This window comes from Trachymyrmex septentrionalis, unplaced genomic scaffold (genome assembly GCF_001594115.1).
Source record: "Trachymyrmex septentrionalis isolate Tsep2-gDNA-1 unplaced genomic scaffold, Tsep1.0 scaffold138, whole genome shotgun sequence".
In the NCBI taxonomy this organism is placed as follows: Eukaryota; Metazoa; Arthropoda; class Insecta; order Hymenoptera; family Formicidae; genus Trachymyrmex; species Trachymyrmex septentrionalis.
Genome location: NW_017304522.1, coordinates 259,417 through 265,589, shown reverse-complemented (window position 1 = coordinate 265,589; position 6,173 = coordinate 259,417). Strand labels below are relative to the sequence as shown.

Sequence of the window (6,173 nt, the reverse complement as noted above, 5' to 3'; positions counted from 1 at the left end):
TTTTTAAGAGATATTTGTACGAAAAAGTGCTTGTAGGCAGGGCTGAATCAAGATTTCTGCTGTTCCTGACACAGGGAAATTCTTCTGCTCTGAGACAGGGAAATTTTTGCCTACAAATCGATTGCCTACATCACTTTTACCGACAGTTCGTTTGCGCAAAAATTATTGCCGTAAAATATATACGTTTTTTTGACCCAATGCGCTTGTAAGAACTATAATAAGAGCATAGTGGAATGCAATACGAACAAATCTCTAATAAGTAATGGAAAATTTTCTCAATCATTTGTATGACAAAAAATGGTTATGTTTTTAGAACATCTTTTCAAAAAATGCCGCCTCCCATTTAACTTGCCGCCCCTAGATATAGCCTAGGTTAGTTTCTAGTGCTAATATGACACTGACTGTAGACAATAATATATGTAGGCAAATGTGATTTCGTCTCTAAAATTTTTATTTGTGCACAAAAGTGCTTGTAGGCAATCAAGCTATAAGCAATAATTCATGTAGGTATTAATACATGTAGGCAATAATACACGTAGACAAATGTGATTTTGTTTCTGAAATTTTTACTTGTGCATAAACGAACTGTCGGCACAAGTGATATGAAATGAATTTCGATAAGAAATTAACACTCCATTTTAAAAAATTATTTAAAAATTGTTATTAAGCAAATCTCGTGTTAAAAAATATAGAGAACTTTTCGTCTCGTTAAAAGGAAGCAGGAACTCTAATCAAAACTATTGTATCAAAAATTGATTTTTCAAAAACTTTTAATTTTTTTTTATTTAAAAACTTTTTTTATGCGTCAGGAACTCTAAGTATTCACGAAATAAAGCTGTTGGGCTACTTAGAACTATTCGATTTCGATTTTCGATAAGAAGTTAGCACTCTATTTTTAAAAATTATTTAAAAATAGTTATTAAGTGGAACTATTGTTATAAATTATATAGAACTCTTCGTCTCGTTAAAAGGAAACAGGAACTCTAATCAGAATTCCTGAGTACTATAGTTAGGGTGTTAATTTCACATACCTCATTAATCTAATGTAGTATGACTGAATTCATCGTAAGACTTTGACACCATAAGACGCATGTAAAATTAGCACTTGAACATTAAAATTCTATAGTTCTAATTCCCGCTTCATTTTGAAGAAACTAATGCTATGTTCCAAAATTCACTGCCAGAGAGAGAGGAAGAGGGGAGGAAGAAAGGAGGGGGGGAGAGAGAGAGAGAGAGAGAGAGAGAGAGAGAGAGAGAGAGAGCGCACTGAAAATCTTTACAATTACATGCACCATAAATTTTCAACATTGACAGTAAATTTTGGAAGCCTTAAATCCGCATACATTAAAAATTGAAGATTGCAAATTAAAAATTAGAATTCGACCGGTAAGATAACTTTAATTTTAAATTTAATTCGTTTCTGATTGGCTAAATTTTAATTGCACGAGATTTAGTTTTTTCAAAATAACATAGGCCTTCCAATCAGGACTACTTATGTAATTTTAATGTTAATTTTTGTTGAAGTACTAACTTCACAACAAGTGTTGCGAAGTACATATAAAGGATTCCTCCATTCAACTCCTAGATGTCCGCGGGCAAACGGTGCGATGCGATACGATGATAAACGGCTTCGAAACATCAGTGACGATAATTGTAACTCGTAACGGAACCCGAACATGGCCGGACGTCACTTGTAGCCCGAGCGTATTCCCGCAACGCTCCAGGAACCAGCGGTGGAATCACACCGGAAGTTGTTTTATGCTAATGTAGCGGTATCTGCTACTTCTCGGCTTGCACGCCGCTCCGCATACACGCAGCCGAGAGTGCGTTTATCGTTTCAACGTGTCACGACGCGGTATAGGGAGAGACACTATAGGAAGGGGCAATCGCCTTTGTCCTTTGTGTGCCTATACGTATGCGTGCCATGCGTGTGGGCGCGCGCCAGCGCGACGATAGTTTGCAGTCGCCGCGCCGACGACGTTGATGGTTAAATGCGAGTCCGACCGGATAAAGCATTCTTCGTTTATTACCGCCGAATGCATTAAATCGCAACGTTGTAGATCAAACACATGCGATTGACATCAGAGCGCGCGATACACCACACCCCTTCCCTCCTCCTCCTCCTCTCCTCTCTCCTCTCCTCCCTCCCCTCCCCTCCCCTCTCCTCTCCTCTCCTCTCCTCTCCTCTCCTCTGACTTTATGAAAGTAACACTAACGCTCATAAGATGATCTCGAGAAAAAACAGGGAGGGAAAAGGAGCTCTTACATAATACAGTTATTGGTTTTTCCGGACAAAAATATCGAGATACGAAGAATTTTCAAAGCGCGATGGAACTAGCCGAACGTTAATGACTTTTAATCATACTTTGTTGGACTGTTAATTCCGGCAGCCTGTTAATATAACGTAGATAATTTTGAAAATAACAAAATTACAAGAAGATAAAACTCTGTTATATTTCTTCCAGATTTAGACGATTAAAATAAAGAAGATTGTAACAAATATAGCGACAATATAATGAAAACGCGTAGATGGATCCTTTGATAGATATTTTGCACTTAATCATCAGAATTTGTTTGGAAACTTTTAGGCCCATATTCAGAACGCGCTTACGATGTTAGCGCGCTAACATGCTATAATTTACGTTACGCATACTGTAGAATTTTTGAGATAAAAACGCGTTCTGAATATCGGCCTTAGTTTTTAGATACTCTACTGGAGCAGAGTAGGGTCCTGAACTCTTGAGAGAGAACCGAAACTCTGCCAGTTATGTTAAATCTGCGTTAACATATAATAATAGGTCTGTTCTTTATCGCTGGCACAACACTAAAGCTTTCTTTCTAGAGACTTGTTCTTTTTTATATTTTAACTTCTTGGACGGTTTATCTGTCCTCTTTTTCTTTTCACATTGGAGAGAAAAAGAAAAAAAAATACTTTGCTAAAAAACCAGACCTTAGCTTTCGCCAAACTTCAATAGTTCCAATAGTAATATAAATTTATTTTAAGTAAAATTATATTTTGTATTTTATTTAAGTAAAACGAGTATTCAACTGCATCAAAGAGGAGACCTAAAATATCATTGCATTCGTATTATATTCTCAGAGGATCTACCTCAGGATTAAAATATATGCCTTTCTTTTTATCTCTCTCTCTCTCTCTCTCTCTCTCTCTCTCTCTCTCTTCTATGCGCGCAAAAATTCTCGATATACCACCACCTTATGCTCCGCCCGACTTCCGGTCGATAAAACGCATTCTCTAGAGAGAACCCACGATTACACACGAGCCGACACATGTCCCGCTTTCGGTGTACGATAATAATGTCAATATCAACGATAGATGTCCGCCCGCGCGGTGTCGTCTCGCTCATTCACCAATCGTGAGCTCCCTGTTTTTCTTTCTATCACTTCCTCCTCCTAATCCTTTACGCCTCTTCCCCTGTCCTCGCCCCGCGATGTGCATGATTTTAGGTTAAGTTGTGCGCACGTGCGAGCTCCGCTCGCGCACCTTTAAGCTGGGAGTACATGAAAAAACGTGAGATCGTAAGACGTAATCAGTAAGGAAATTGTAACGTTGAATTCGCTACTGACATTACCGTCTCTACTGTGATTGGCCAATTCGCTTACTGCTTACGTGTTACGGCCTTACGTTCTTATATGTGCCATGGGCTTTATTATTTGTTTTTTTGTGCACATTCATCCGAAGAAAGTCTCGCGACACATGCAGGACGGACATGCGACACATGCAGGAGTTAGTTCATTTCACAAATTGTGTATGATTGGAAATGGGCGGAAGCCACGGGAAGTCGGGAAGGTCGAGAAAAGTCAAGAGAAAAGGAGGAAGATGAAGAAACCATGAAATAAGCGAGCGTAATAATATTGCACCGGAGCGGAGGTGTGATAGGAGGATCTATTTACTTGGCGCGAGATATTGCCGTTGGTTTTCCGATCGGGGTTTCCTCCTCTGGGAAAGATTCGTTGTCTACCTCAAGTCGATAAATTTGTTACGATGAAACGTACGCGACGAGTATATCAGAGGACCCGGACGCCCACATAATACGACACAACCAAACTATCTCCTTAAATCCTTCAGAGCTTAGGAAAGTTTACCTCGAAGCAAAAGCATTACCATGTTAATTCTGGAAGAACTTTATAAATATCTCTATCTCTCTCTCTCTCTCTCTTTCTCTCTCTCTCTCTCTTTCTCTCTTTCTCTCTCTCTCTCTCTCTCTCTCTCTCTCTCTCTCTTTCTCACTCACTCACTCACTCACTCACTCACTCACTCACTCATTCACTCATTCACTCACTCATTCACTCAGGGAAGTCGATGAACCTTTTTTTGAACTCTGGTGAAAGGCCAAGTTGCGAAGAGCAAAGTTTCAAATAGTCCTACACAAAAATTAGCAGTGCTTATAAAATATTGAAACAGAAGTTCTCTTTATCCCCCTTCCCCCTCTGGAATTCTAGTATTGAGGACTTTTTTTTATAGTCCAGTGACGAAAATGGAATTTTCAGTGAAGAATTCACGATGCAGCATCCTTGTGCAGCTCAACGAAACAGATGAATAAACGTAGTGGAAACTTCGAATCCATCGCGATCATCACAGTCAAATTCGCTGCACGAAAGTTGAGAACGTTTGCTGAGATAAAAGTATCATCTTCCCAAACAAGATAATCTTTGGATTTTAAGATCATAGGAGACTGCGAAATTTCTGGGGAAAATCGATTTTCTTTAAACTTTAATTTGAGAACAGAGATATATATACGAAACGACATTTATAAAATCAAGATTAACATATTTATAATTTATAATTTCCAATTTTAATAATTTGCAAATTTTCACATCCATTTTTTACTTCATTTTGTGCTCCAAAACTTTTCGCAGAGAGAATGAATTTTCCTTAAGATTTGATTAAAAAATGTATCATAATCTCGAGTTTCTTTCGATCTTAGGAACTAACTTATGCTAAAATTAACAATGCCTACAAAAGGTAGATTTTTTATTGTTCTTCAAGCTTAACACAAATTCTTGAATTCTCAAACTCTGTGCTGCAAAATCTGCAATAGGAGTTAAATTTTTCTGCAACTCTGATTTAAAATGCAAGTGATCTTGAGATTTTTTAATCCCAGGAGCCGGATTATTATATAAAAAAATTGGCAGTGTTTGTCAAAGCAAGAATTAAGTATCATTTTTCGCGTCTAACAATTCTCAAATTCTGAATCTCTATTTCAGTATGCCATATCAAGTTGCCTTGACATTTATGATCTAAAGAGAGCTGTTCGATGACCATGTAACTGCGGCGAACTTGTCTACCAAAGGGCTTAAAGCCCATTAGAGATTCAAATTAAAATTAAAAGACCAATCAGAAAAAAAAGAAATATATTAAGTCTAGTTTATGAAGACTCGGTTTCATCACACACACAATGTAAGATTAACTTTACTATAACAAATTTGTAATTTATTGTTCTTTTCTAATTAATTAGAAAAAGATGGTGCGTTCCATTTAACGCTAACATATCGCTCATGGAATAATCATTTGATCCTTATTGTTTATCAAATGTTAAATAAAGATAATTAATGCTCACGAACGTTATGAGCGCCAAATATGTTGGAACGCACCCAGTAAGTGCTGTTTCGATTTAATTTATTACTATTCATCTTTTTTTAATTAATTAAAAAAAAATAAACAGTAAATTAAACCGGAGTTAATAAAGTTAATCTTACATTGGTGGAACTCAGGAACTGGGCCTTAGTTTTGCTTTGATTGGTCAAATTCAACTTTAATCTCATTGTCAGTTTCTAGTCTGATACGAACTCAAAAAGATGTTTCGTTTTTAGGTGTTTTTCTATTATAGTAACATTGCAGGAAGCAATAACCAGAGTGGTTTTCTGTTCCTTTTTCTAGTTTAAATCTCTAAAATATATATATCACGAAGAATGACTTTCTAGAATCTTGGCTAAAAGTACAGCGCAATCTCGGACATTTCGCGAGTTTAGAAAACAAATCTGACTATATAAATCCGATATATTCAACAACCACAAAGATACGAATCAGATGTTCTTACAGTCGAACCTATCAAATATTTACCTAGTCGAGATAAATGGAAATTCAATTGCGATAACCAGAATTTTGAATGATAAAAATGCATTTTGTTTGTACTTATTGATATAACCAAAAC

The 6,173-nt window shown here is 36.9% G+C and overlaps 1 protein-coding gene across 5 annotated transcripts in view; it reads right to left on the bottom strand.

Moving 5' to 3' along the window:
- The window catches only part of LOC108745347 (E3 ubiquitin-protein ligase CBL-B), a 58,145-nt gene that overhangs the window by 50,492 nt on the left and 1,480 nt on the right, over positions 1-6,173 (bottom strand). The gene's annotated exons all lie outside the window — the stretch shown is intronic.